This window comes from Triticum urartu, chromosome 4A, assembly GCF_056163025.1.
Source record: "Triticum urartu cultivar PI428250 chromosome 4A, HENAU_Tu73, whole genome shotgun sequence".
NCBI lineage: Eukaryota > Viridiplantae > Streptophyta > Magnoliopsida > Poales > Poaceae > Triticum > Triticum urartu.
The window spans coordinates 325,428,534-325,439,484 of NC_141876.1; positions in this window are offsets into that span (position 1 = coordinate 325,428,534).

Here is a 10,951-nt window from a genome sequence, read left to right on the forward strand (position 1 = left end):
ACAACTGAAGAGGAACCACTCAAGGAACATATAATTTTCTGGGTTGTGGACGCATAGATTAGTATGTCGAACAAGTTCAACGGGTTTCTTCCGGATAATCCATGCAGAAAGGTAGGACTAGCAGATTCACAATTCTTGAATGGAGAACCCATTAAGAGCACTCTTATTGTGATCTTTTGGTTCAAAGAACTTCTACCTTAATGGTTCATGGTATTTGGAATAAGGAAATACCTCGGACCTCGAGGACTATCGCAAAGGTTACTAATATCCTAAAGGAACTAGCAACACTATCAACACGAGATAAGTAGAGTGAATTTTGGGCCAAGAACCCAGGAATAGAATGCGTACTAACTAAACGGCATCACGGGATGCTTTCGAGAATGGTGGCCAGAATCATCACACTGGGGATGCAAAGCATTGCTAGATTAGCAGGTGATACTCTAGACACCTAGGGTCATAATAATAGCTCCAACATAAATGCCGAGGCAGCGGAGTACCTCAATAGACGGATTAGTGTGATTAATCTGGCCCAAATGGACATCACGAACAGGAGGAAGGGGTTTGCAAATGCATCAGACTACTTAGAAACCTGTAATGACTCGGACAGCATAACGGCTGTAAATGCTCAAAAAGATTTGAGACATCCTACAAAATAGTGGCGTAACCACTTAACATCATCATATCAAGGGTCTGATTTGACTGACAACATACTAAAAGTAGTAGAAACTGAACTGAAACTCGAATCCAACAATCCTATAAGTCTACGGATTAGTAACACGTCATCCTGATAGATAGATGAGACGGCCTAGTTCTTAATCCCCGTAGAAGAGAGGAGGATGACTCAGATCAGAAGGCATAAGATATAAGGAGTAAAAAGAGCCTTACATTCCCTTCCACAATCAATTCCCTTACATAACTAAAGCATTTCTAGACACGACTTCGACCAGTTGGCTTGGTAATCCTACAGGCAGTCAGGCTCTGATACCAACGCTGTCAGGACCCCGATTCCAAGTCACATCGATCTAGCCGGTAACACCTCATACCACTTTGCGGCCTAACGCACGGTAACCCACAGGTGTCGCCTTACCATGGCCCGGGACCGTTTGCGCCTTTTGGCTCACGTATATGATAGTGTCGCTAGCATCCATATGTCAGAGAACCCGGGCCGACATGGCTAGTCGTGAACCCTAAGCGGCACAGACCTATGGAGACAGGCATACATGAATCACATCGAGCATGTCGGTCATCAGCGAGTGATTCCGGGCTGTAGCACTAGGCTAACAGGACTCCGGGAACCCAGGCTGTAGCAGGCTAGGCAGGACTCCGGATGTCACCGTGTGACATTTCCCCGAAGGGACAGACACAGGAACAAAGTGAAACACATGCCGGCCAGTCAAGTGATCTGAGCAGTAGTGCTGGGCTAGCAGGACTCCGGTGAACCGGGCTGTAGCGGACTACTATGGCTCAAGGAAGCACTAGACTACATTTCCCCATAAGAGAGGCTGCCAAGGATAAACAACTAGATTGTCGGATCCCGCACATACCAAGCATTTCAATCATACACACAATATGCTCGGTATGTGTAAATACAACATGGCATCATAACATAACTCTACGACTCAAAGTATTTATTCATTAGGCTCAGAGGAGCGAGATATGACAAACATGGGTCTTATGACCCAACATACAGAGCATACAAGCAACAAGGACATGCGGAAGCTTAACTTGTCTGAGTACAGACAACTACAAATGAAGAAGGCTAAGAAGCCTGACTATCTACCAGATCCTGCCGAGGGCACAAGATCGTAGCTGAGGTATCAAGCTAAACGTCGAAGTCCATGCGAAACTAACCACAAGACTTACATCAGAACTAACCAAACGTGACATCCAGCAAGACTTACATCAGAACTAACCACATATGCATCGGTATCAACAAAGAGGGTGGTGGAGTTTAACTGCAGCAAGCTAGCTTTGACTCAGTGGCTAACCTGAACTACGACTGCAAGTAACTCTTTTGAGGTGGCGCACATGAGTCCACATATTCATCATTCAATACACCACTATGGATCCACTCCCGTCTCCCTACGAGAAGGCCATCCATAGCACTCACACTTATCTTGCGAGTTTTAGAGTATCCACTTTCACTTGTCTATGAACTGTTATAGGCAACCCAGAAGTCCATTACCGCGGACACGGCTATTCGAATAGATGATGTTAACCCTGCAGGGGTGTACTTCTTCACACACGCTCTCACCACTTACCGTCATTTACACGACATGTACTCGGCAACCTTCAAGCGGAAGCCCAACGAGGGTGTCGGCCACGGCCTACCTAAACACTCAAGTCTCTAGTCCAGATTTATCGCCTATCCAGGTTCCATCCGCAGGGAGTCCGGCCGAGGTTTCCACATACGGCCCCGGACGATGTGTACAGGGTTCCGAGACACCAAACGGGCGCCCGGCATGCCCGGCCACGGTGTATCTACCGCATCATAGCCCACCCCTAGGGTCAGCGCTACGCACGGCCGCCAACACATATCCTATAAACACCAGAAACTAGTTGCAACTCCTGGACAGAGGACAAGGGTGATCAAGAAGCTGAGAGGGTCCATTGGTTTCGGTCCCAATGCGTGGTAGTAACTGTTTCATGGATCACAAACACAGAACTCAGTTCCTAAGGACGGTTTCAATGAGACAACCCACCATGTACTCCTACATGGCCTCTCACCGCTACCTTTACCAAATCGTGTTCACACACTTAGCTCACACATAGTAGGACATGTTCTTCACTGTTCCAATTCATCCCCGATGAATCAGACCTGACTCAACTCTAAGCAGTAGCAGGCATGACAAATAAGCATAAATGAGTAGGCACATCAGGGCTCAAACAACTCCTACTCATGCTAGTGGGTTTCATCTATTTACTGTGGCAATGACAGGTCATGCAGAGGAAAGGGGTTCAACTACCGCGACATGTAACAGTTGAATCGTTGTTGTCCTAATGCAGTAAAAGAGAGCAGGAGCGAGAGAGTGGGATTGTGTCGGAATGAACAAGGGTGTTTTGCTTGCCTGGCACTTCTGAAGATATCATTGGGTCTTCATCAGTGTCAACGATCACAGCATCGGTACAACGTCTATCGAGAGGGGACAACCACCGGCAATAGAGAAGGAACACAATCAATGCAATGCACAACATGATGCACGATAATGACATGGCAATATGTTGTTGATTGAGCTAATGCAACTAGCAACACAATTAAATGAAGTTGGTTTGAATACAAGATTCAAATTCCAACTCCATATATGATTATTTAAATGCCCTTTATTGGATTTGTCCTAAATAGTGGCCTTAAATTGTTCTAACATGCATGAAAATGCCATAAACAGATTCCTTGAATTTTTTCTGATAATTTTTCATATATAAATTATTTCATTCTGAGTTATATATTATTTTTTATGATTTTTTGAAGTTTTGGACATTTTCTGAATTAAATAAATCATTTCTGATTTATTTAAAATCCAGAAAAGCAGTTATGACCTCATCACTGCGTCACTATGACGTCATCCAGTCAATAGGACGGGTCCAGGTCAAACCTGACCTGCGGGACCCATTGGTCAGTGACCCTGGGCTAGTTAGGTCGCCGACAGGTGGGCCCGGTCAACGTTGACTAAATCAAAGTCAAGCTGACACGTGGGGTCCGCAGGATTAGCACTAATTTAAGTAGGATATTTAGACTAACCTAATTAGGCTCGGGTACCCACATGTCAGTGTCTGTTAGGATGGGTAATTAACGGAGATTAGCACTAATTACGCCGCCACATCGGCATGCCGGAGTTTGGCCGGCGGCGACATCAAGCCGTGGCGGAGTCTGCTCGGGATTGAGCTACAGGTGATGGTTTTGAGCGTGGTTTGCAGCTACGGGACGCTGACACTCGCGCGCATCCAATGGTGGAGGCGGTCGGAGCTGGGGTGGCCTGCAGAGGCACCGACGACGAGCGAGGCGGTGGCCGGAGCTACGGGTTCAAGCAGGGCGAGGCCACAGAGGACGGGAGGGCTAGCTAAGGGGCTCACTAAGCTCCTGAAGATGCTAGGAGCACGGTGTCGTGCTCGTTTTCGAGCCTCAGTGGCTGCAGTGACGGCGGCGACATCGCCGGCGCCGTGGAATTCTCGGCCAAGACGGGGCTATGGCCTAGAGGTCGAAAGCGACCAGGGGAGAAGGGGGAAACGACTCGGGGGCTCACTGTGGTGACGTAGGGATGGCCAGCGTGCTCGGGGAAGCGTCGGAGGCGGCGAATCGACCGACAAAGTCCGGCAAGCAGAAGCGGTGGTGACGAGCTCGAAGACGACGGCATGGTGATCCTCGGCTTGCGTGGCTTGGCGAGGAGGAAGAGGGGCACCAGGCGGAGCTCGGGGGCGCATCGGAGAGGCTCAAAGATGGCTGTGGCCGTGGGGGAGCTCGTCGGCGGCGACGGCTGCGTTCGGTCGCGCGCGTGAGAGAGAGACGGAGAAGGGGACGAGGGCGAGGGAGAGTGCGAGATTGTCAAGGGGGTCCAGGGGGTAGCGTGGCGTCGCAGAGGGAGTCCAGGGCGACGAGGGGGCAGCCAGGCAGGCAGCTGCCGGCGTGGCACGCCGCGGCGCCGTGACTAGCTTCTCCTCTGCCTTCTGGCGGGAGGGGGAAGACAACTGGCAGGGGGTGGCTGGGCTGGGCCGGCTTCAACAGCAGGCCGCAGAGGTAGGTGGGCCAAGGTAAGTGCCAGGTTAGTCCTTCTCTCTCTCTCTCTTTTATTTAGTTTCTGTTTTCTATTTATGTTATTTTGTTTTGATTTAGTTTATAACCCAAACCATTTTAATAAATCCTGAAAATAATTGTGGCCATTAAATGAATTATTGCAGATGCCCTTAACTATTTTCAGAATTATTGGAGCATTTAAAAATATTAATAGTATTTAAAGGCCCCAATTCAAATACAATATGGGTTATTCAAAAATCCAGAATGGCCTAAAAGTATGTGCATCATTTTTGGCAGAGGTTTTCACCTTTATCAAAAATAATGAACTTTTCTAAAGGGCATTCTGGGTTCATTGAAAATATTTTTATTTTGATCCTAATTGCATTTCATTTAGTGCTAGGGCTTGTCATCCCCATTTCAAATTTTCTGAGTAAAGTAGACATGATGCAACACCATATGTTAGCACTAGGCATTACCAGAACTTGGGATGTGACACCATTCCGCACCTACCCCTGAGGGAGAGTCCTCGAGGTAGCGCCATCGTGTCTCTCTTAACCCGAGGTCACCACTATCAGTTCAGGATCTGGGTCCGGCTCAGGAGAGGAACCTGCATTAGCACCATCCGAGCAGTAGATCACTAGAGTATCACCGTCGTCATGAGTATGATGTATGGATGTAGTCGTACGAGTTGTGATGCTTAGTTTCATGTATGCGGGTAGTAAACCCGTCATGATGTTTAACTCTTATCTCGAGTCTATGTATAATTATGTTGGAACTTTCTTTTTATTTGCCTTGGTTTCCTTCACTGTTTCCTTCTGGGATTGTTGCTGGCTTTCCTCCCATTCTTGGATAGTTGTCATCGCAGTTGCTGTGTATTGGGAAAATAAATAATAGGATGACGCGGGGAGGTGGCAGCAGCCAAGCTTGTGAGGATGTACATGTTCGTCACTCCGCAAGACAGGCATGACATTCCCCCGAGCCATACTAGCCACCTCCGCCTCCACCGCCACATCCGCCTTCCACAGAGCAAATCATGCGAATGTTTGAAGAAAGGACAAACAACATTCTACTGGAACTATTGAAAAGTGTGCAAGTTATGGTTGGGCAGAATGGAAATCAGAATGGTCATTACTCCAAGCTATCAGATTTTCAGCGAACCAAGCCTTCCAGTTTCAGTCAAGTTATTTATCCATTGGACGCTGACGATTGGTTAAGGAGTATCGAGAAGTAACTGGAAATAGCTCGCACTAAAGACGGAGACAAGGTCTCTTTCACAACACATTATCTCGAAGGAGTTGCCGCAATATGGTGGTATAATGCTAAATCCATGTGGCCCATGGACGAGGAAATTACTTGGACTAAATTCAAGGATCGTTTCCGCAAGTATCATATTCCCGCCGAAATTATGAAAATCAAGCAGTGTGAATTCCTTGTTCTCACTCAAGGAAGCATGTCAGTAAGAGAGTATCTGAATAAGTTCAACCATTTGGACCGCTATTCTCTGTATGATGTGGCCACCGAAGAACAGAAGATCGACAGATTTCTTGGATGACTGAATCAGCATCTCAGGTGCACTCTCAGTATGTTTGATTTTCCGGACTTTCAAACTGTGGTGAACAAGGCCCTCATCACAGAAAGGGAACACAAGCTCATGCACAACAACAGGCCATCTAATAATGACCACAAGCGGAAATTCGAGCCTAAGAAGGATATGCAACCCGTGCACAAGGCTCATACTTGGCAATAGACTCAGGTTGACTACAAACCCAACTGGCAGTAAAATGTCAACAAGACCACCACTCAAGTCAAAAATGTCGTGACCAGTCCAGTGCGAGAAGAATGTCAGCGCAACAATTACTATTTCGACTATGGACAAACCGGACATTATGCCAGGCAGTGCCCCAAGAACAGCTAGCCAACAGCTCCATTCCGTCCGCAAGTCAACTACCTGGAGCCATATTCTTTCCCGAGTGCTATCCAATTGGCAAATCCATCATATCTGCGCCGACGAAGCCCAAGAGGACCCAGAAGTCATCATTGGTATGTTTTTCTATTAATAACATACCTGCCATAATTTTATTTGACTCTAGGCCCACACTTTTATTTCGCGGAGTTTTGTTGCCCAAAACAAATTTCTTTGCTCGATTTTAGGAAAACATATGTTTGTACAATCCCTCGAATCCTTGCTCAGAACCAACCTGGTCTGCCGTAATTTGAAATTGATATAAAGGGAGTCAAGTTTCCAACATCTCTGATCATCATCGAATCTGACAAATTGGATATTATTCTGGGAATGAACTGTTTAACCCAATACCAAGTATGCATCAACTTTGCGACCAGACAAGTTACCATGGCAAGTCAGGAGGGTCGCACCGCAAGTTTTTATGCCCGCAGAAGTATACCCAAGAAGGATATGGTTTTCACAGCTGTGGCGGAAGAAGTGGAATTGATTTCAGTGGTCTGTGAGTATGCAGATGTATTTCCTAAGGAATTGCTAGGAATGCCGCCAGACAGAGAATTGGACTTTGCAATTGACTTGGTGCCTAGAACCATACCGATACATAAGAAATATTATCGGATGCCTTCATCAGAATTGGTGGAATTAAAGAAACAGCTAGATGAGATGCTGCAAAAAGGATACCTCCGCCCAAGCTCTTCACAATCGGGATCACCCGCTATATTGGTGCATAAAAAGGATGGCATTCTTCGGATGTGTGTGGACTACCGACAGATGAATGAAGTCACCATCAAAAACAAGTATCCATTACCAAGGATTGATGATTTGTTTGATCATCTCAGTGGGCCAAAGTATTCTCCAAAATTGATTTGAGGACTGGATATCATCAACTCAAAATCAAGAAGGAAGATATTCTCAAGACCGCGTTCACTAATCGATACGGCCTTTATGAGTATACCGTTATGTCATTCGGTCTCACCAACTATTGGGGAACATAGTAATTTCAAAAAAATTCCAACACACATGCAAGATCATGGTGATGCATAGCAATGAGAGGGGGGAGTGTTGTCCACGTACCCTCGTAGACCGTAACAGGAAGCGTTATGAGAACACGGTTGATGTAGTCGTATGTCTTCATGATCCGACCGATCCAAGTACCGAACGTACAGCACCTCCGAGTTCAGCACATGTTCTGCTCAGTGACGTCCCACGAACTCCGATCCAGCAGAGCTTCGAGGGAGAGTTCCGTCAGCGTGATGGCGTGATGACGGTGATGATGATTCTACCGATGTAGGGCTTCGCCTAAGGACCGCTACGATATGACCGAGGTGGATTATGGTGGAGGGGGGCACCGCACACGGCTAAAAGATCAACTGATCAACTTTTGTTTCTTGGGGTTCCCCTGCCCCCTTATATAAATGAGCAAGGGGGGTGTCCGGCCGGCCCTTGCAGGGCGCGCCAGGAGGAGGAGTCCTCCTCCTAGTGGGAGCAGGACTCCCCTTTCCTAGTCCCACTAGGAGGGGGAAGGATGGAGTGGGAGAGGGGAAAGGCAGGGGGGGTGCCGCCCCCCTTCTTTGTCCTAATCGGACTCAAGGGGAGGGGCGCGGACCTGCTCTGTCCGGCCCCTCTCTCTCTCCACTAGGGCCCAACAAGGCCCATTAACCCTCAGGGTGTTCCGGTAACCCCCCCCCCCCCCCCGGCACTCCGGTAAAATCCCGATTTCACCCAGAACCATTTCGATCTCCAAATGTCGGCTTCCAATATATCAATCTTTATGTCTCGACCATTCGAGACTCCTCGTCATCTCCGTGATCATATTCGAGACTCCGAACTACCTTCGGTACATCAAAACACATAAACTCATATTATCGATCGTCACCAAACTTTAAGCGTGCGGACCCTACGGGTTCAAGAACTATGTGGACATGACCGAGACTCGTCTCTGGTCAACAACCAATAGATGAATCTAGATGCTCATATTGGTTCCCAGATATTCTACGGAGATCTTTATTGGTCAAATAGCATAAGAACATACGTTGTTCCATTTGTCATCGGTATGTTACTTGCCCGAGATTCGATCGTTGGTATCCTTATACCTAGTTCAATCTCATTACCGACAAGTCTCTTTACTCGTTCCGTGATGCATCATCCCGCAACTAATTCATTAGTCACAATGCTTGCAAGGCTTATAGTGATGTGCATTACCGAGAGGGCCTAGACATACCTCTCCGACAATCGGAGTGACAAATCCTAATCTCGATCAATGCCAACTCAACAAGTACCATCGGAGACACATGTAGAGCATCTTTACAATCACCCAGTTACGTTGTGATGTTTGGTAGCACACAAAGTGTTCCTCCGGTACTCGGGAGTTACATAATCTCATAGTCATAGGAACATGTATAAGTCATGAAGAAAGCAATAGAAACAAACTAAATGATCATCGTGCTAAGCTAACGGATGGGTCAAGTCAATCACATCATTCTCAAATGATGTGATCCCATTAATAAAATGACAACTCATGTCTATTGTTAGCAAACATAACCATCATTGATTCAACGAGCTAGTCAAGTAGAGGCAAACTAATGACAATCTGTATGTCTATGTATTCACACATGTCCTAAGTTTCCGGTTAATACAATTCTAGCATGAATAATAAACATTTGTCATGATATAAGGAAATATAAATAACAACTTTATTATTGCCTCTAGGGCATATTTCCTTCAGTCTCCCACTTGCACTAGAGTTAATAATCTAGATTACACAGTAATGATTCTAACACCCATGGAGTCTTGGTGCTGATCATGTTTCGCTCACGAGAGAGGCTTAGTCAACGGGTCTGCAACATTCAGATCGGTATGTATCTTGCAAATCTCTATGTCTCCCTCCTTGACTTGCTTGGTTCTTTTGTGAAATCTGGATTCCTTTGCCAAGGAAATTGCACCAGTATTGTCATAAAATATTTTCATTGGACCCGATGCACTAGGTATGACACATGGATCGGATATGAACTCCTTCATCCAAACTCGTTCATTTGGTGCTTCCGAAGCAGCTATGTTCTCCGCTTCACATGTAGATCCCGCCATGACACTTAGCTTAGAACTGCTCCAACTGACAGCTCCACCATTCAATAAAAACACGTATCTGGTTTGTGACTTAGAGTCATCCGGATCAGTGTCAAAGCTTGCATCGACGTAACCATTTACGACGAGATCTTTGTCACCTCCATAAATGAGAAACATATCCTTAGTCCTTTTCAGGTATTTCAGGATGTTCTTGACCGCTGTCTAGTGATCCACTCCTGGATTACTTTGGTTCCTCCCTGCTAATCTAATAGCAAGGCACACATCAGGTCTAGTACACAGCATTGCATACATGATAGAGCCTATGGCTGAAGCATAGGGAACATCTTTCATTTTCTCTCTATCTTCTGCACTGGTCGGGCATTGAGTCTGACTCCACTTCACACCTTGTAACATTTATTTGCTTGAAACATTTTGAACTTCTTCAAAACTTTATGAAGGTATGTGCTTTGTGAAAGTCCAATTAAGCGTCTTGATCTATCTCTATAGATCTTGATGCCCAATATATAAGCAGCTTCACCGAGGTCGTTCACTGAAAAACTCTTATTCAAGTATCCTTTTATGCTATCCAGAAAATCTATATCATTTCCAATCAACAATATGTGATCCACATATAATATAAGAAATTCTATAGAGCTCCCACTCACTTTCTTGTAAATACAGGCTTCTCCAACAGTATGTATAAAACCATATGCTTTGATCACACTATCAAAATGTTTATTCCAATTCCGAGATGCTTGCACCAGTCCAAAGATGGAACGCTGGAGCTTGCACACTTTGTCAGCTCCCTTTGGATTGATAAAACCTTCGGGTTGCATCATATACAACTCTTCTTCCAGAAATCCATTCGGGAATGCAATCTTTACATCCATTTGCCAAATTTCATAATCATAAAATGCCGGAATTGCTAACATGATTTGGACCGACTTAAGGATCGCTACGGGTAGGAAAGTCTCATCGTAGTCAACTCCTTGAACTTGTCGAAAACTTTTCACAACAAGTCGAGCTTTGTAGACAGTAACATTACCATCAGCGTCAGTCTTCTTCTTGAAGATCCATTTATTCTCGATGGCTTGACGACCATCGGGCAAGTCAACCAAAGTCCACACTTTGTTCTCATTCATGGATCCCATCTCAGATTTCATGGCCTCAAGCCATTTTGCAGAATATGGGCTTATCAT